The sequence below is a fragment of the Micropterus dolomieu genome, linkage group LG19 (genome assembly GCF_021292245.1).
Source record: "Micropterus dolomieu isolate WLL.071019.BEF.003 ecotype Adirondacks linkage group LG19, ASM2129224v1, whole genome shotgun sequence".
Taxonomy (NCBI): Eukaryota; Metazoa; Chordata; class Actinopteri; order Centrarchiformes; family Centrarchidae; genus Micropterus; species Micropterus dolomieu.
In genome coordinates, this window is record NC_060168.1 from 3538451 (window position 1) to 3559183 (window position 20733).

Here is a 20733-nt window from a genome sequence, read left to right on the forward strand (position 1 = left end):
CCTCTCTCTCTCTCTCTCTCTCGCTCTCTCTCTCTCCCCCCCCCCCAACCGGTCGAGGCAGATGGCCGCCCACCCTGAGCCATGGTTCTGCTCGAGGTTTCTGCCTCTTAAAAGGAAGTTTTTCCTTGCCTCTGTCGCCTAGTGCTTGCTCTTGGTGGGAACTGTTGGGCTTCTGTAAATAACATCACAGAGTACGGTCTAGACCTGCTCTTTTATGAAAAGCGCTGTGAGATAACTGTTGTTGTGATTTGGCGCTATATAAATAAAATTTAATTGAATTGAATTGAATATGTAAAGTTATCTAATAAACTTATGTTGCTGTGTGGAACAAGGACATGCCAACTTCCAGTGTGGAGCCTTAAACTAATCCATGCCCTACTCTCTCCGCCGGACTCTGGTCAGGGTGCTAGTGGCACCTTTGGGACTGAGCCTGGCTCGAGTACCTTGGGGTGTTCCGATTCGCTCACAGGATCAGATCCCATGGTGATCAGCGAAGACATACATCAAATCTCCCAGCTGTCTCGACAGCTGTCTTGTTGCAGTTCTCTGCAGTTGAGGTTTGCACCGCAGGTCTACAAACAGCCAAGGGGAGTCTGGTGCTGACGTCATCGACAGAAATGAGGTGTTTCGGCAGTGGGTATGAACTGTTCGAGAGAGGGGCAATTGGACTTTCCATCAGGACAGTGCCTTTTCTTCGCAAGAGAGGGTGTTGTGAGAATGAGAAAAATGTGAAGAGAAGGACGCTGGAATCCACTGGTTTTTGTTCTTTGGGGGCCTTCATAGAAACCGTCTGACTGCCGGACATATATCATATACAAGCCATATAGTAAAATGATTGCCTGTGTTTTAAGAGAGATAACTTGTAATTGCTTAGCTCATATTATAAAGGTACAAACTTTAAGTAAGGACGATGGTTTGTTTGTTTGTTTTGTTACTTTGTTTTATATTTTAGTGTGTCTCTGCAGTCTCCTGTGCACTGACCTTTGTTCGGCTTCCGGAGACCTATGGTTGTACATGATCATATTTCAGATTAGACGTTGATGTCCAGTAAAGAGGAAGTGAAAGTCCGCTCTTGCCGGCAACTCGACCCTTTACATAAATAAAAAGGTCTCCTTGACGACAGATGTGTGTATCTCGTGTACATGAGGGGAGGCGTGAAAAGAGGTGTGAAAATAAGAAGAGGGTCAAGAGTTTTCATCTTTACATCTATTTTTGAGTTTATAATGTTCTGTAATTAAGCACTAGCCCATGGTATTCACTTATTATATCACAGTGTTAACTGCCGAAAGTGGAAAAGAACTTCGTCACAGCGCTGGCTGTTACTTTACGCAAGGGAATAGCTTTAGGAAAGCAGGTGGCAGCGCACATGATGGTAAGCAAATATTCATTTCCATTCTAAGTTCGGGGCAAAGGCCCAACACAGTCGATTATTACAAGCTTGAACGGCTCTCCTATGGCTGGTATTGGGTGTAATGGTGCGAGGATAATGGAGGATAATTTGGTTCGGCTTGCCTGCGATCTGGCAAACATGTCAACAGCGGCATTACTTAACAACATCAGTTTTCAGCCCTGGCCAAAACATAGAGAGAAAGACAAAGAACATGCTGACGGTACGAGGGGGGAACCACTACCTGGTATGTGGCATTCCAATCAGAATCAACAGCTACAGCAGGGGTCCATTTACGCACCAGAATGTCGTTATCACTGCTCACTTTGTCGGCACTCACCACACTGGAGAAGCATCTCTTTAGTGTCGGGTCAGATCTATGTGCAGCGCAGAGGCAGCCCCAGGTAACCGGGGAAGCCATGTCTCCTGGTGTTGGCAAATCTGGACCGGTAGGTCTCAGTAGCCTTATCCTGAGCCATTGCGACGGGAATGTCAGTCCCATTCCACAGCTCAGTGTCCCCTGAAAAAGCCGACATAAGCACACTATCCGATAATGACAAATCACCTTCATTTTTACACGCTTGAGCTTAGGTGTCTACACAAACAGGAAATAGATTAGGATGTGACTGGGCTACCTGTAGTGACTCCACGCACTGAGGGGAATCCAACACTTCCAGTGCATGCGTCACTTTACCAATGCCATTACCCCTTGTTACGCCCCACACTTTGGTGGGAAGATGGGGCGAACAACACTCCAACACTGACCCAAACTCAACACAAATAAACACCTTTAAAACAACCAAATCAAGGGAATTTATTTACATAACTAGATGATAAATTAAGAACACCAAAAACACAAGAACATAACACAAAAATGCCCCAGCTGAGAGGCAGCAAGACCAGCAGTCCCAAATCAAGAAGCCTCTCCTGACACTTGCACAGCAGCTTTTAAGAGAACTCCCACAGGAGAATTGGAGAACAAAAAAAGAATACTGACACAGCAAAGGGAAACACATACAGCGTAACACTCATTAACAGTACAATACCTCGAATTGGCAACGCAGAACAAACAGCTACGGGAAGAAAAACTGGTAACTAGTTTTGATTTGATATGGATACGATGTACCGCCTTAGGCATATAACCCATCTCAATGCCCCGTAAAATGGAACCATAACCGCACGCAGACTGCTCAGTGAATGGCAAGGCTGAGGCGAGGATCACAGAGTGCTGATCAGCAGGCTCACCTGTCAATGATACAAAGCAGTCAAAAACAAACTGTTTGAAACAGGCATCAAAACTTTCAGCCAAGTTCAGTGATCGTGCGTGACTCAACTTGTATTACCCTAACCCCTTTAGGCAGTGAAACATGGGAAGACTGCTTTTTCTGTTTAAGAGTCAAACAGTTAGCGATAACATGCCCAGTTTATGACAGTAAAAACACTATCGCTCTTCCCTCTTTGGAGCCGGTAATTTGGGCAAACCAGATGACAAAGCAGGAGTATATCGAGGCTTCTCAATGGAGACTCAACTTGTATTACCCTAACAGTCTTGTGAGTCAGAACATACTCATCGGCCAGCACAGGTGCAGCAAGCTAGCTAGCTTAATGTTTAAAGCCATGTTACTTCAGCTTATGAGCTGGAACATTACTATACTTTTTCTATTGATCAATGACGTCAAGAGTAGTAAATAATTATTTGGTCCTGTTTACATTCCAGATGTGCCCTGACTTTACAATCATAAACGTTGCATCACTCATGGTGACGTTAACAGCTGGTGTTGCACAGGATTAGCGAACACTGGACAATTTCATACTTTCTAAACTAAACAGTTCTCCTGTCTATGCGTGAGGTGGTGACTAATTAAAAAAAGTGAGTTGTTGAGATGGAAGAAACTTTAGAAACTTTGTGAAACGCTGTTTACTACAAAATCGTTATTTGTCCATACATCCATTGTCAACCGCTTATCCTGCGTACAGGGTGGCGGGGCCGTTATTTGTCCCATCTTGTAAATTCGGCAAATGTAATACATGAAGTTATTCCTTTCTTTTCATAAAAATATTGTGTCAGTTTGTAGCTGTGTGTTGCAGTTCTGGCAGTGAGCTACTCTAGTCACTAACATTAGATTGACATTAACAACAGATCAGCTGCTCAGATGAGTGTAACGCACACTGTTAATTTCAGTGGAACATTCTGTTGCTGTAGAATGTCCCACCGATTAAAATATGTTTAGTTTAAATTAAATAAAATAAAAAGAATTTTAAATTTATTTACCGACAATCAAACTAAAATAAAAAGCAGCAAGCTGTAATTACGTTATATTCACACTGACACAAAGTGAGCCCTGTCAGCTCATTCAGTTAATTAAGAATGCCAAGTATCAGATAATGCTTGACCAGATTTGCCATGTCTTGCCACATGGGACACGCTGCAGCAACAACAGGAGCATTCAAGACGCAGGAGAGCATGTTCACTAAAGGTCATCACATACATGTGACCTCTCCATCATCACCTTTGTGGGGTATCTTGGCTCCGTCCATGACACCAGTCCTAAAGAACGGGATCTACAGAGAGGAGCTCAGTAACCTCCCTCAGGTGAGACTAAAGTAACTTCCTAATACATCGGTAATGAATAACTATAAATAACTTCATTTTTGGTTTCCCACACTGCATTGTAGGCTACTTTATTTTGGATGATGGTGGCTAGCCCTGTATAGAAGTTCTTGTGACCATCACCCCATATAGAGAACCACTGAAACGGAGGGTGCAGATTCACTTCATCCACCATCATGCAGGGGCCCGTTCTATTATAGAGCAGGCCTTTTGGCATGTTATAATGTTTATTTTATAATCTTTATTTATAGAGATTATGTTGAAGGGCTCTGGAGGTCGACCACACCTTTGTTCCCTCAGTCATCACCGCCGGCCTCATAGCACGGAATGTTCTGGAGTTGCTGATGTCGGGGACTTTGGTGTGGTTCCACCATGTCCAGTGAGGGGGGAATGAAGCAAACATGGCCAGTGAGACTGACTGGCAGGGCTGTGTCGCTGTGAGACCATGGGGACTTGACGAAGGCCTGGGACAAAGGCCACCACACTTTAAGATGCATCTTAAAGCCCTTTTTGTTTTAGTTACGTTTATCCTAAGTTGTGCCACACTTCTGTCCTTTGAACATTTATCTGGAAAAGAAAAAACCCTTTGTTTTAATTGACGCTTCACTAAGCCAGGCACAGCTGGCCAATCACAGTGCAGTATAGGACTCGCTCTAACTGAGGTCCGACACTTTCATGGCTGCGCTTCATTCACTCTAATGCAAAAGGAGTCGTTTTCTAGCTTTTTTTCACTGTATTTTTCCAAGATATGGTCAAACGCAGTTCCTGGGGCACTTTAAAACGTAATAGTTACAGTCGCTACCCAGAGAGGTTGATTGGAGAAGTACGATTTATTCTCTTTCCAAAACCTAAAATAAATCCAGAAAAATTCAATCCCCTCGGCTGTGGATTGTTCCTAATGTAATGTTAGTTAGCTAATGCTAGCTAACTTCCTACTGGATGTAATGTAATAAAGCCCTACTGTTCTGCTTTTTAATGATTGTAATAATGAATAGAGGCCTACCAGCGTTACAGGAACAGTGTTGATCCTTAATAAGAATAAGGATATCTTTTGTCTCAATCGTCAGGGGATGCGGTGGTTCACTTGTACTGTGTGATCGGTAGGCTTTAGCTTCTATCTTTCTATTTTTTTCACATCTGAGTCAGTCTGAGTCAGTCTGAGTCAGTGTGACAGCCTGAATACAACCTTCAAATGTACAATGCACCTGCAAAACTGTCTGCTTCTTTCTGAGATCGCTTTTTCCAACAAATTTGTCAGTATTTCTCCGGGGAGTGCAGACAGTGGCAGCACTGTGATAAAAGTCTAACAGCTCCGACAGTTTGTCGGACATAGCAACAGTAACTAAGGGGGGCGTGGCTTAGCAAAGGGTCAATTATGTTGCTAAATTGTAGCCTATTTAAATGTATTGTGTTGGTTCTGCTCGACTGTCCGAACACATATTTGAAAATACAATTATAATGGTATGTGCTGCCCAACACTAAATGTAGAAAGGTACAAAAGTTAAAATACAATGTAACCTGAGTAATTACTCATCCATGTGTATGCACATTAATGACAGAGAAGCTTCACTTCTTTCTTTCATGTGTTTTTGACCTGTTTGGGATATGGGCTTGATGCCATTGCACAAGCAGGCTTAATTTTCCCTAACATCCCAAGTCATGTACGAAGTGGCCATCTCTAAGGCAACATTCTGACCTAATCACTTGTATAACAACTCTTCTGCTCAGTCCACAATTGTTCTCAACCCTGTACATAACACAATATGTCTTACACACATTTGTCTAGGATTAAAATTAACAGTGACAACTAGTACACCCTACCTTCATTGCCAAACAGCCTGAAACGATGCTGGAAGACTTTCCCTTGTTGTTTCAGTACACGCCCAGCAGCAGTTTACATTAACGTCAGCCACAGCCTTCACCCTACACACGAGTCCATGAGGACGGGGGACTCAATAGAGGGCTCCCTCCATGGGAAAACCATGGTCAAGTGGCTGCTGTGGACCGCCCCCTCATCTGTCCCTGTCTGCGTATTTTGAGCTCCTGGAAGAAATCAAACAGGGGATTTATCAGTGAAATATAAACACACTGAAAACACTAGAAAGTGATGCATTTTTAAAAAATACAAAAAACATCACAAATGCATATTGAAGAGCTTGTAATACACAGAAAATCTGCCCTTAGATATCCTCTAAATCTCTAAATCCCATTTGTAGAAGTTAAGTTGGCCCTCATCCTTGACTTCATTGTTGAGCACAAAACTGTGAACTTATGGCATGATTCCAGATGTAAGATATTATGTTCGGTATTAGCAAAAGTGTGCAAAAGAGTGAATATACCTGAACAGTCAATATTCAAAGGTGAAACTTCATTTTTAATTAAAGTCTGTTATTAGTAGATTTTATTTTCACATATGGCATTTGACTCATGAGAGTATCATATGCAAAGTGAGAGGAAGAGTCTAAGTGTACAAAAAGCGAGATAGATAATAATCAGCAAACACTATTAGTAAGTAGATGATGGTGGTAGCATGATGTTTATCACACAGTGCTGGTGCTGCTGAGACCAAAATAGCACTCAGTACACACCTAAAACTGTGAACTCACCTCCAGGCCTTCTTGGATGTGTCCCTCTTGCCTGTGAAGAGGTGGTCATTTTCTGACCTGTGCCTTATCAGGCCCGCTGTGTCTTCATCTTTCCCTCTCAAATAAGACATATTTCAGACCTGTCAGGAAAGAGCAACCTACAAGCCATGAAACATTTCAGTCACATAACATGCAGGACAATTTATGACAGGCCACTGTGTGTGGGAAAAATCAGTTTGGTTCTTGAAATGAGCAGCTAAAACTAAGACTGTCGTATTTTATTTTAACTATCTGCCAAAGGTAGAGGCGGATTATTTATACGTCATGATGTTCAGCTGAAAGACTTCCATGAGGGCTGCTCTCATGTATCCCCGCTTCTCCACGATCCTTCCTGTTCACACTGCTAGCAAAGGAGGAGGAGGTTTTCAGGCCCTAGCTCCAGGCTCCCAGTCAAGGTAGAGTCAGCAAGCTAATGGGACTTTTGGCTGCATGTCTAACTGAGCTAGTGGCAGTAGTTACTTTTTTTTTTTTTACTTTAGCAACAAGTAAAGGCATCTGTCCAAGAAACTAACTTACTTTCCTTCACAACTGAAAAAGAACTTAATCCAAGACATACTGAACAAACTCCAAAAATTTAATATTAGTCCCGAGCAGAGTAGTCAAGCATAGCCAGACCTATCTTCACACTTCATTTTAGCAATGTGCCAGCACTGGAGAAAGCACTATACACAGAATGGTTGAATGCTGAGACAGACTGAGCTGGTGGACTTTTCCTATCCTGCCTACCTGACGTCAGCTAGGAAGTAGAACCCCAGTACTCAGAGCAGGACATATGAACATCCGACATTTTAACCTGAGAAAGTGTCCTTTACTGCTTTAGTATATGTCATCAAATAATTCCGCTGTTAGAGAGCATAGAAATACCAGTACTGGCTTTCCACAACCTGTCTCAGTCCAAGCCTGCGCCTCGCTTCAGTTTCCCAGAGTAAACAGAAGCCTTGTTCCCTACCTAAACATTTATTACACACCGTCTGCTTGTGACAAACCTCAACATGCAAGGCTGCAGAGGCTAATGGGATAGCACCATATGGGCCTTCATATTGCACTCATTCATCTTGCACGGAAGTGTATATTTTTTTCTTTTTTCTTTCTGATGAAATGCGTTTCAACTCAGTAAATGTCTCCTAAGCTCTTTAACCCTTCCAATCCACTAGACAAACTTGGAAAGAGAGAGAAATGAAATATATTTCTGTTTGCTTGTTGTCTTTCTGCAGCCCCGTAGGGCAGCCTGGGTGTGAAGGGAGGCTGTCTCGGACCTTTCTGGAGAAAAGCTAATGTCGAAGATACTGTTATCGTCCCCCAAGGGCTACAGACAGACAACTGACAACTGAATTCAAGGCTTAGGTAAAACACTGATTTCTAATGGTAGCTGTTTTACTGGCTGTAAACATCCATCATCCCACTTGTCCGACACTTTCAGAGCTGGAAGAGCACCATGCTACAGGCGATAGTGGTTTGATGTGAGAAAAAGAGCAGTTCAAAGATTGCATTGATTCCCCTTGGAGGGCGGAGGAAGGGAGAGATATAGATAGAGACAGACAGAGAGAGAGATAGGCAACTATGTTCTTTGTATATCGTTTTTCACCTTTTAACTTGAAGTGGGAGTTTGGGTGGAAATGGATAAATGGAGAGAGGAGGAGAAAAGAGGAGTGAAGACTCCTCATTTCTTCCGTGCTCCCATGTTCCTCATAGTGCAGCACATGGGGTAGTCCTAATGGTCCTGATCCTAAACAGATCAGTTAAAAATGTACCCAAAATCAAAAAGCACACAATCATTTTCATAATATAGACACAAGCAGTAATGATGCAAAATCTTAGCACTGGGGCAAAGATAAACTGACTTTACTTTACTTGTATAGAATCTTTCTAGTCGTCCGACTACATGTCACATTCACCCACATTTATACACTGATGGCAGAGGCTAAGGTGTCAATCAGTTCAGTCCATACTGAGAAGTCTGATCAGGACATCAGGACATTAGTTGTCTCTCTGAATTAGAGCCGCTGGTTTGGTACCATCACCTGAATTTCACCTCAGGTTTCCTCCACCGCTGTCCAGTCCCATCCCTCAGGATTGATTGCAACACCAAGTGAAAAGTGGGTCAGCGTCTTAATGTCCCTCATTGATGATGAGTGCGACAGGCTTGCCGTCTCTGTGTCCCTCCCTCGGCCTGTGTGCTGTGGCAGGCTGGTGATGACAGGAATGGAGGTGCTGGATAATGAGTGGAGCCTTCTCCATCAGCAGCACCTGCCTCCTCCTCACACAGAAATAATTCAGCAGGGAGGCTCCCATTGTTCACACGTAATGATTGATGAGATTGTCAGCCAACAATGGGTGGTAAATAAACATCCACACCTTTTGATCAAAGTGCAGACTCTCCATTTACCAATTTGTAAATCACACACACACAATCCTTATCAACAACCCCTCACACCAACAACTCTTCCAGTACAGTTTAAAGTAAAGGCCGCATACTAACAAACAGTTTATCATCAACACAGTATGTATCCAACGCCTGAAAATCCATTACTTCAAAAGGGTCAAAGAGTGTCCAGTCCTGTTCATATTTTACCAAGTAGGCGTAGTAGTGATGACAGAAAGACAGAGGAAATAACAGCTTTCCACATAATACCCAATCTGTATGTATGTTCAGAATAAATTTGAAAAACAAAGCTTTCACAGTGCATATGACCCACAACAAAGACATCTCTCACACGATATTTAACACTGTTAATGGCTACCTCTGTTACTCACTTAAGTTATGTCCTGAAAACTGACATGTTTGTACCGCTCACTAATAGTTACTCTCATACTCCCCCAACATGTTATGTGAGGAAAATTCCCAACACTGTCTAAATTGATGGCAGCTGCTTAAAGTTGATGTAACATTGACAAAGTTCTTAGAGGAACTAGCTACCTGTTTGAAATGCTGATGTTTCCCCTCAAATCTCATGCACCATGAAGGCCGTAAAGGACCGAATGACAACATTAGATGCGAGTAATGGCTCAAATAATGACATTTTGGAGTTATCACATTTCCAAACTCTTCTTCCACACAAAAACTCAGAAACTAATCGGTCAAGAAGAGGGAGAGAATCTTTTTTTACAACTGGTGCCATTGCTATGTCGGCAATTTCACGGGATAATAAATAGATCCGCCAGTAACTACAGTCTTCGGGTACCCTGTGTGCCATCAAGAAAGGAAGCAGGCGGAATAAACACCACTTCTGTGAAGCAGATCCCACAACACTGGAGCCATGTAAAAGGTTTTCTGACAAAAGCACAGGTTTATTTGTCCTATCATTTTGTCCAAAGGAAAATTTTCTCACTTTGTCATTTAGTTCTTGTATGGTTATGTGTTTTTCGTAATAAGCTTTACTTATGACAAGCCTCAACACCAACGGTGCCACACCCTCATGAAATCATGCATGACATCAGGAGGAAGAGATGTTGTGACGTCAAAGTAATCTAACTGGTCAAATACACATGCACCACGAACGCCATACAATCCTTTGTTTTCTGGATTTTGTTTTATACATTATCTGTGTACATCAATATTTCTTAAAACAAAATCTGATTCACTTTTTCATCTCAGAGTGAGTAACCATGCGGTATCTAAAGATTCAATCAGCACATGTTAAATCCACCTATCATGTGAGATGACAGATTGTCTCCCAATATTACAGCTACAGCTCCATAAACACGTTTCTCAGTGCCATTAACAATGACAGTCAGTCCCTCTGATGCCAATTTCTCAAGGTCATCCAGTAATGGTTTCAAAATTTCGTCTAAACCAAATTGACGTGACAGTAACTGTATCCTCTGTGTGGCCATAGAGAACACACACAAATTGTATGTTATATCCCAGTACATCAAATGTGGACTACACTGATGATATTTCATGTAAATTAAATAATGATCTTCATACAGAGCTTATTTCCTGTTTCCAGTAGGTAGGGCTATGAAATTGACTAAATATTGGTTTGTACATGTGTGCAGGGTGAGACCCTTAAAAAGTCATGTAAAGTCTGGCACAGATGTGAGCATGTACACTGAAGTTACAAATTCCTGTTGTATAGCGACTCATCAAACTTAAACACCATGCCAACAACGTGCCAATAAACAAAAAGTGACAGGGCAACTTCTTATTGTCATTGCCTTGAGATTGCATAGCAAAACTTCGATGTCTATCTGATTAATTCTGTTGGAAGAGATGCGATTCGACGAAAACTCACAGACGGCATAACTTTTCATCACCATCACAGCCATGCGCGAGACCTATAAAATAAGTAATTTTATTGGCCCAAATAATCCTGTAGTGTGAGTGGTCTTACAGACATAATCTTCAGCTCGCCAACTGGATCTGAAGCTGTCGGATTTCGAATCGTGAATATCAATCATGTTTGATCTTTATGATTTGAAATTCACCAACGCATTGTGTATTTGCTCGCGCCATAAAATGTATAAACCTGCTGATTCCCTCTTCTCAGCTGTGAGTTAATCGGATTATCCACGGTTTTATTCTCTTTTTTTGTTGTGCAAATCACAGCACTCACAAGTCCAACCAGCTGACGTCAACAGTCTGCCTCCATGTTTGATTATGTCTGAAGTCACTCAAGTTTCTGAGCCACTCTGAAATCGTTTTGTATAACACCAAGTGTGTGGTCTTGCGACAGGCCGTGGTATACGCTTATTATATCACAGTTAAGGGGCGTTGTTCGGCCCGATGTGAAGCAGTTAACAAGTGTGGCAAAAAGAAAGTAGGCTAACAGACCCGCTACAATTTGACTTTGTTTTATTTCATCAACAGACGTTTCTTTATGAATACAAAAAGAAGTTCTATCAGGCTGCCGGTGGGCTATGACGGTTCCTAAGCAACATACATCAAAGGCTAGAATTCCACCCATCCATCCATTGTCAACCGCTAATACTGCGTACAAGGTCGCGGGGGGCTGGAGCCAATCCCAGCTGACATCAGGCAAAAGGCGGGGTACACCCTGGACAGGCCGCCAGTAAGGCTAGAATTAGTAGAACTATTTGTTTATGCACGTTGCCGTTTATTGTGCAGCCACTAAAAACTGTCCAGCGTTAGTAGACTAACTTTGGTAACTTATAATGTGCTTGCTCTTGTGTGCTGGCACCAAGCAGTGCCTAAAATAATAACACTTTAATAGTATACCTACCAGAAAGGGCGGAATTGCGTCTCTCCTTGAACAAGAGTCTTTGAACAGGCTATTGAAACTTAGACTTTGTTGCAATATCGCAGACATCTGGGGCAAGTAGTGGACTGCTGGGTGTGTTTTCGTGTGTGAGAGAGGGAAATGTTGAATCACTTAAAAGCCGCCGGTGAAATGCGATCTGTATCAGATCTGTATCAGATCTGTATCAGATCGCATTTTAATACCAGGTGTAAATGTGTCGTGAGACCCCCACGAAGCTCAGATTAATTCAATTCAGCTTTATTGGCTGATTAGATTATAGGCTATATTATAGAGATCATAACTCGAAGCCTGTTTGTTGCGGAGTGATAGGGATCTATGCAAAGGAATTTGACGTCATATACGCTCATTATGTCACTGCTATGAACCAATCAGATACATATATACTATATAACATTAACACAACTTAATATTTGGGAGGTAAGGATTTTGGGGGGGGGGGGTTACCTATGACACCCCTCGCTATGTACAGTATATCTGCAGAGACATGTATGTGTATAGTAATACCATGTGTATAAATGTGTATGTAACATGTTTCAAATCACATCCTCAAAGCTGCAGTCGGCAACAAACCTTCCTCTCTGCTGCAAATATAACTCCGCTAAGGCCCTCCCACCAAACCCACAAGTTTCTACAGCAGCAGAAGGAGCTGGTTGCGCTGCAAACCCTCATCCGGCGTGGGGCTCGCTCTCCACAGCAAGAGCCCCGCCAAGACCACGGTCCCCCTCGCCTGACTCATTTCCACAAAGACGCCCTTCCAACGCTTCTCGCCCCAGGGCAGAGATCCCCAGGCTTGAGAGGCAGCTGTGAGAACGTCTAACAGCAGGATGAGAAGCTAGTACACCCCCCTACCCCCCTCAAAATTTATTCCCCACTGTTTGTCATTATACCACTTTGCCACTCGTCGAGCCGAGCACCATGGCATCAAACATAATGAGCCTGAAGCTGCGTGAGGAGCTGGGACATGATCACACATGTGTTTTGTACTATACACTGTTGTTGGCAAAGGAGGGCTGGGCAGGTCTTTCACTGATGCTGGTTTCTCAAACATTGTGTTTGCGAAACATCTGAAGGTGCACACCAAAGAAATTGAGCTTGACTTGGTTGTTTTGACTCAGGCGCGGTCGATTCTTGCGAATGATCTTCTTTTTTGGGAAGCGTGTTTGGACCATGCTCCATGGTGATTTTGCATTGTAAATAAAATGTGATTTGATTTGATAAGGAGCAGTGGGAGGAGCCAGCTTGTCTAGAGCGTCACCACATCTCAAAGCTGGAAAATAGGACAGAGGCATATCTTGAAAATGCAACATGTGTCAGCTTGTGCTTGATGACACGGTGTGGGTTTACTTATGAATAGCTGCATTAGTAATATGCACAGTTGTTTGGAGATGTTTAGTTTATTTTACACTTACAAACATAATATGTTATATATATATATATATATATAATAGCTCACAACAGGCCGTGGTATACACTTATTATATCACAGTCAAAAAGCAGTGGGAGGAGCCAGTTTATCTGTCTCATGTTCCACTGTCAGGATATAGTGACCGTTTCAGTATATATGATAAAAAGAGTGAACCTGTTAGCATTTTTAACAAGCCACGTGGGTAAGCACAATTGTGTTGTATTTTGGTCTTAGATACATGGTTATACAATGTTGTGTTATGAATTGTATTTAAAAATGATAAACTGAGGGGGACCTTCGTGATACGTACCATTCTTTGTTGGAAGGCTTTTATCCCTTTTAGTTCCTTATTTTATTATTGTTTTGATCTGGATTCATGCTTTTCTGTATGTGGTATTTCACTGGTGTAGTGATATAATTTAAGGATAGAGGGATTCGGGAACAGATGGATGGATGGATAAAGGAAAAGATGGTATGGGGGATACATGAGTGGAGGGATGAGTTTGTCAGACTTGGTCATTCTAACCAGAACAGACAGACACACCATTCTGGTGGCTGTTTTTATCTGTGCTGTCCCATTTCTTGGTAAATGTCAGAGACTGAGAGTTCCAGATTGCGATGAGCTGCCCACACTGCTCATTCTTTAATTAGAGAGGAAGAACAGGATGAATATGTGGAGGAGAGAAGAGATAAGAAACAAATCAGTCCTGAATTTAACAGCTGTGCTGTGTTAGTGTGTGTGTGTGTGTGTGTGTGTGTGTGTGTGTGTGTGTGTGTGTGTGTGTGTGTGTGTGTGTGCTGCTCTGTATGAAAGCGGATCCAAACCCATGTATGGACATTTGCATCTGTATGCATACTGCTCCAATTAAACAGAGCCAGCACAACACCTATCCTTTAAAACAGACACACACACACACACACTCATCTTCCCTCTCATTACCTGGATGTGGGGCTTTTTTCAGGCAGCTTTTTAGGGATAGTGCAAAATTGACTGTGAACACAAACAAGCACACAGCATGTAGGTCTTCAGAAGGTAGTCACACTCCCACACTATCCTGCAGCTAAACTCATGCACACATCTGCACACAGAAACACACACAGAAACACAACATCCGTCTTTGCTTTCTGGGCTTTGCTCTCTGTTTTGGAACGCATTTTGTTCATGGTTCCGTAACTTAGCACAACGTCATGCAAACCACTGGCAAGACCGTAAAACGTATGGACGTAAAGAGTAACAAAACATAACAGCAAAGCTTATTGCTCAACCTGCTGGTGGTGCTACAGGAAATGTCAGGAGACCAACAAAGTCAGTAGGATTCATTATGAGAGTGATCGATATTGCCATCTCTTGAGGCATGCCGCTTGCATGGTTATATCGAGAGTAAAGAGATATTGTAAAGCTCAATGTGGGCGGTCATGGCAGTGTCCGACTCCAGCTAATCCAAAAATGGACAAAAAGGAGGGCAGAATGAAGCCTTGCTAAAACCACCTAGCGACTGGCCACCTGTGAAGGCACCCACCTGTCACTCAAAGTGGCCCGCCCTTAATTATGCATAACTTACATTTACTAACTTAGCAACGCTTTTATCCAAAAAGACATTCAATGTCAGAGGTCGCACGCCTCTGGAGCAACTAGGGGTTAAGTGTCTTGCTCAGGGACGCAATGGTGGGGGATTAAACCTGGGTCTGCCAGTGATAAATTGGTAAGTAATATTGAAATTCAACCCCAGCGTAGTTATCATAAAGGGAAAGAAAACCATGTCTTCATTAGATAGATTGTAAAATAGAGAGCTTTTCAACTTTTTAAATGTCCCACTCACTACAAAACCTAATCACGATCTTTGAATAACTACATTTAAGGGATCCTTATCAAAACGTTTGGTTTCTCTCAAACATCAGTAGCAGCATCAGTATTAGTTGAGCTTTAATTAAAAAGCTTAAATTATTTATATTTAATTTGGATAAACTCTTGGCTTGCTAACAACCTGAGTGTTTGTGATTCTTTCACCATAGGTGTTGTAGGGATGTCGCCATGTTCCCAAATTTCAACTATTCCTTTTGTGAATGCAATGTTTGCATAGCTGATGGAAGTGATGGAGAAAAAAAATTAAAATAAGACCCACACATTTCATCGAAACAGCTTTCATTACAGTTTAAGTTGCCATTGAGTCTATATAGATATGAGGAAGCAGTGTCATGAGGTACAAACCACAGTCAATACTGCGTGATGGAGACACAGAGGTTTTGAGAGCTGACATTAGGAATTAATGAATTAGGTGACAGGGTGAAATTAATTTTATTAATACAGTCTGGCCTTAGTTATAACCAAATAAATCATTTGTTTTTATTTTCTTCCCTGTAAAGCAGCATTCTTTGCACCACGGTGCTCTGAAAAATTCATCATAGGGACAAAAAAAATCTGTAGCATATGGAGAAAACTGATGTCCTTGTGTGGGAGGTGTAGAACCACCAGCAGCAAATCTACAGCACCTTAAATTAAATTAGCCGACAAGGAGAAAACACATAACAGTTCATAAACTGTAAGAAACACTTCAATGATATTAGATAGAAAATAGAACCAGCTGTGAGAAAGGGGAACCTCCAGCCGGATCTCTAAGTATTTTTCTCCTGCTTTAAGGATTTATATTTCATTCAATCATCGAGAGAAAGGCCTTCTGAGCTGTTTGGAGAGGATTTTTTCATCATGTGGTAAAGCCATGAGAATAGCAGAGGACATGACTGCACATTAGTGCTTTAGCACCATGGATCACTGACCTGGACTGAGCAGGCGAGCGAAGCAAGCGCAAATCCAAGTGGTCCTTGACAGCAAAATAGCACCGAGCCACTTGATGACTGGCTCACCTCTGCTCCCAGTCACAGTCACAATGGGCAAAAATTTGTGTGCATAACGGAAATGGTGCTTTTCACAAACATTCGATCAGTTTAAGCACGGTGGTAACAACACTGAGAAATCTTAATCTGTAACGGAAATCCCAGAAATGCTTTTTGATCTGAGCTTCCATATGCAGAGATAGGTAAGGGATTAAGGGACCAGATGGAGGGATGAGGAAGAACAGTAAGAGGTTGAGGGATGTGGGTATGAGCGTTGAGGGTAGGGAGATAAGAGTGACGAATGAGGGAATGAAAGGTGAGGGAAGGGTTGAGGGGAGGAATCAGGGTTGTGGACGGGTGGATGGAAGAAGACGGTGTCAGCCGCTTGCAGGTATGCTGGAGGGATCCAGGGGAGTCGAGACTCAGGGCAGAGGAGGCGTCTCTTCATGTGCTCTGGAGCGTTTTCAGCCGGTGGCAGTGAGACAGGAGGGAACCAGGGGAGTTAAAATGTCTCTTCATGGGCTCTGCTTCCGATAGAGCCCCTAGTCCAGCGGTCGGCAATAGGCGGGGCCAGATTGCTTTGATTGCAGAAAAATAAAAAATTAATAAATTGATAGCGGCTGGTGCTGAAATAGATCTCACAAATGAGAGCTACAGTAACTCACACAATCACTTCCTCTTAAGTATTGTGCCTACAAAATAAAACCACGAGCAGCAATGCTTTATGTCGAGTTTATTGAGAGCTTTTACTTTGAAGAGGTCTGAAGGACAAAAGTCTTCTTATAATCAATTTGTTTAACAAGGGAGAAAAAAGAATATCCGCAGTTAGTTGTCATCGATCCTTCAACTTTCAGAAGGGGGTACCCACTGTGCTCACAAGTATAAATAATTTGACTTTGTTCTGGCCTGCCATGTAACGGCTTGAACAAAATTTGGCCCAATGTGGGACTTATTTGCCAACCCCTGCCCTAGAGGTTCCTGCGTTCAAACAAGCAAAATGTGAAAGAAAGGGGAAAAAAGAGAACAAGACAAGGGGTTTGGGTGGGAGGTATGTGGAAACTGGGTTAACTGAGAGAGCTTAAATACTTTTGAGTGGAAATGGGATGTTTTCGAGGTGTGGTCTTTGTTCCCAAACCTAGTTATAAAACTTCATTCATCTTTTATTTGTTCATGTTCCCAGAGGACCCCTCATGGAATCCCTTTTGGATCCACCGTTCCAACATCACAGATGGAAGGAGTGATGCTTCAAAGATGTGACACAACAAGAAAGCTTTCGAAGTCTCCTGAATGCTTGTTATTCATTAAAGAGGCGATTTCTGTCATGTTAAAGGTCTCCAGGACAACAGTGCTTTTGGGTCTGGTCGTTGTTGGCGACCACCGTTCTTTGGACAGGGTTCTGTAAAGGAGACACTTCTGGATATTACCTGTGTCGAGACAAACTCATTCTGGCTGAAATAATGTGTAGATATTAGCATCTTTCAAATCTGCAACTTTTCCTGTTTCATTGAAATATACTGCATTAGTGAGAGTATAATGAGGAAGGACTCTAAGAAAGTTAATAATTAGCTCAAATATTCTGCTTAGCACACAGTCCAATTTATCCTTTTTGATACACACCAGTCAGCAGTTTGCCAGTTTGCACATCCTTCACTCACCTTCCTCACAAAAACAAAAAAATGAGTGTCAGTGAGTAACCAGCAATTAAGAAGTATTATAAAATGTTTTTATAATGTGTTATGATTCTTGTCTAAAAGCATTCTAAATATTTATGTGTGCTCATAACTATAATGATACATTTCTATAAGCACAGTATAATGCATTCTATGTTTATAATGCATTAGAGACACGGGCGTCATAGAAAGTATGGAAATATATAATATAAATAAATATTATAGCACAAATACCATTTGAAATAAATATCAACAAATTTATGAAGTGTAAGATGTTATGTTAAGTTCATCACAATGAAGCTAGTGACATGACTGTGTTCAAAAAGAAGTAGTGTGCATTATCTTTATGATCTATGATTTATGTACACAATTATTTATCACAAATTAAGCAAGAGGTGTAAACATGAAGCGACATGGACTGACTGTGTTCTCACTTTTTTACTCTGTGTATTGGAAAACGGGCACATCTCACCTTTTTACTTTTAAATGTCTAAAAAAAAGTAATTTAGGTGTTATATGTGCATGTCAGCTCTTCTGGGAGCTTTGCAACCTAAGTTTCCCATAACGTAACACTCTTCTTTGTACAGATCATCACATGTATCTTTGTTGGATAATTCCTACATCACACCATGCCAAAGAGAGAGGCAGTTAAAATTCCCCCACATTCCACGCCGGGAAGATTTTTCTCATCTTCCTCTCTTTCTAAGGATTTCATTTCCACATGCACAAATCTACGGAGGTCTCTCTCCTCCCTCTATAAAAACAAATCATATCGGCGCGAATATAAATGTAATCAAAAATAATACGCTGTCTCAGGGTTAGAAATCAAATTTCCTGAGGCGCAGAGAGAGGTTCATTTCTCCAGTACTGCCACCTCACTGCGGTCCAGCCAGTCACAGCTGACAGGCTGGAAGACATAACAGCAAGACTTTATCAAGGCCAAATGCACACAACCTCATTAGAGCTCCAACAGAAAGGCCTTATTGGTGGGAATCAGTGACAACTACATGTACCAATTTGCTGTGCTTTATTTAATCCACTCTCGCTGTAACATCTCCCCTTGCTATTTAACCTCCTGCCAGAGCAGAGATCTCATCACTATAGACTAATAGTGCAATCTTCCAAAGCAGGGTCTAATATCAATGAGAGCACAGTTATATTCATAAAACCCATTACTGGACACCTCATTCTTCACTGACCAGCAATATGGTACAAATCAGTATAGTAGTGCAAATTATATTAACTCACCATGGGTTAACAAATGATGGGCTGAATACAGTTGGAGGCATCCAATTATGTACTAGACGTGAGTGGAGGTTTGGCATAGGATGGCAGCGCAGCTCCTGCAGCTGTTTTCCATTACTAAAGCTGCCAGCCCGTTGAGACTATCATTCATGCAGGTTAAAGAGAACACTCAGAAATAAGAGGGCTATTCAGGGTCATTTGCTGACTGAATTGTGTTGCATCTTGTTGCAGGCAAACCACACATACTGCTATGTACAATTTTGATACATTGCAGGTATGACTTAAAAAAGAGCCCGGCCCCATCGGCCCCCATGATCTTGTGTGACTAGCCAGCCAACGCCGTAGTGCCCTTCCGCTTCTTGGGCACCATCATCACATTCGCCAAGCAGGCACAGCAGAGGATGTACTGCCTGAGGTAGCAGCCAAAGTCAATGCTGTGCACTTCTACACCGCCGTCATTGAGTCCATCCTCACCTCCTCCATCACCATCTGGTACGCTGCTGCCACTGCCAGGGACAAGGGCAGACTGCAGCGCATCATTCGCTCTGAAGAGAAGGTGATTGGCTGCGTTCTGCCATCCCTCCAGGACCTGAACTCCTCCAGGTACCTGGCTGAGCAGAAAAGAGTGTACCCCTCCCACCCCAGACGTGAAACACTCTGTTGCAGCCCATCAGGACCAACTACAGCTGGCCTTGTCAACAACAGACTCTTATCCTACCCTATGGACACTACACGTTACATTACATGTCAGACTAATGACACCATAATCCCAATCTAACCTGAATTATAAACAATATGACAGTAGTGGGATGGGTAACGTCAGACAGGAGATAAAGCATCCATTTTTATGTGAGTTTATCCATTCACAGATAGGCCATAAAAAATGATTTGTTTAATTTAAAAAACTACATACAGCCCTTTAATGTTATGTAACTTAACTGTTTTTGGGGGTTAGTTCAGCTCAACATCAGGGTGACCTACCTACTTGATGAGCAGTGCCCAAAACATTAGTTTTGGTTTCTGTAAAAGTGAAAAAGGTACAAATTTGCAATGGTGAATCTCCTGTAGTCCATCAGGTTTGCAGAAAGCGCAGGTTCAAAGGTTACAGCTTCAGCCGTCATGTCTGAAGGAGGGTCATCATTTTTACTGAAAAATGTACAAAGTAAACCAGAAAATAGAATCCTGTGTTCTTTTGCTGAATTGAACCCTTTTTTTAAAAAAAGCTCTTTGTCTCTGTAATACTCCGTCTGTGTTTATGTCCTCTCTCTGCCCCCTCATTCTTTCTCTAATGTCTGCTCTGCCCTTTATTATCTGCCTCGTCTCCGCTCTCACTCTCCAGCACCCTCACTCTTTCTCAGATTTCACTCTCCATCTACCTTCTCTCTCTGCTTCACTGTTTCTCTCTGTGTTTCGTGCTCTCACTCCTCAACCCAACTTTTCCACCTCACTCCATCCTTCTCTCCCTCTCTCTCATCTTCCCTCCTGCTGAGATGCCGTTGCCATGGCAACATAGGCATACTCTGCTGGAGTGGTACTCAGGCTAAATGGCTGGAATTGGAAGTAAAGTGAGCTTTGTGTGTGTGTGTGTGTATAAAAGTTCAAAAGCACATGTATGCTAGTGTTACTGCAGGGGATCTGGTGCGGTATAAAAGAGTTTGCATTATGCTGTGGAGAATAAAGGAAGTAGACAGAGGAGTTCTGGACTGTTTGCCAGGT

General features: G+C 42.3%; 1 long non-coding RNA gene across 1 annotated transcript; it reads left to right on the top strand.

The window, feature by feature from the left end:
- The first annotated feature begins 11600 nt into the window (after positions 1 to 11600).
- LOC123958332 lies at positions 11601 to 17431 on the top strand. Its single transcript, XR_006822036.1, has 2 exons — positions 11601 to 11655; positions 17283 to 17431. It is a non-coding gene; the product is annotated as an uncharacterized LOC123958332 (long non-coding RNA).
- The last annotated feature ends 3302 nt before the right edge of the window (positions 17432 to 20733 follow it).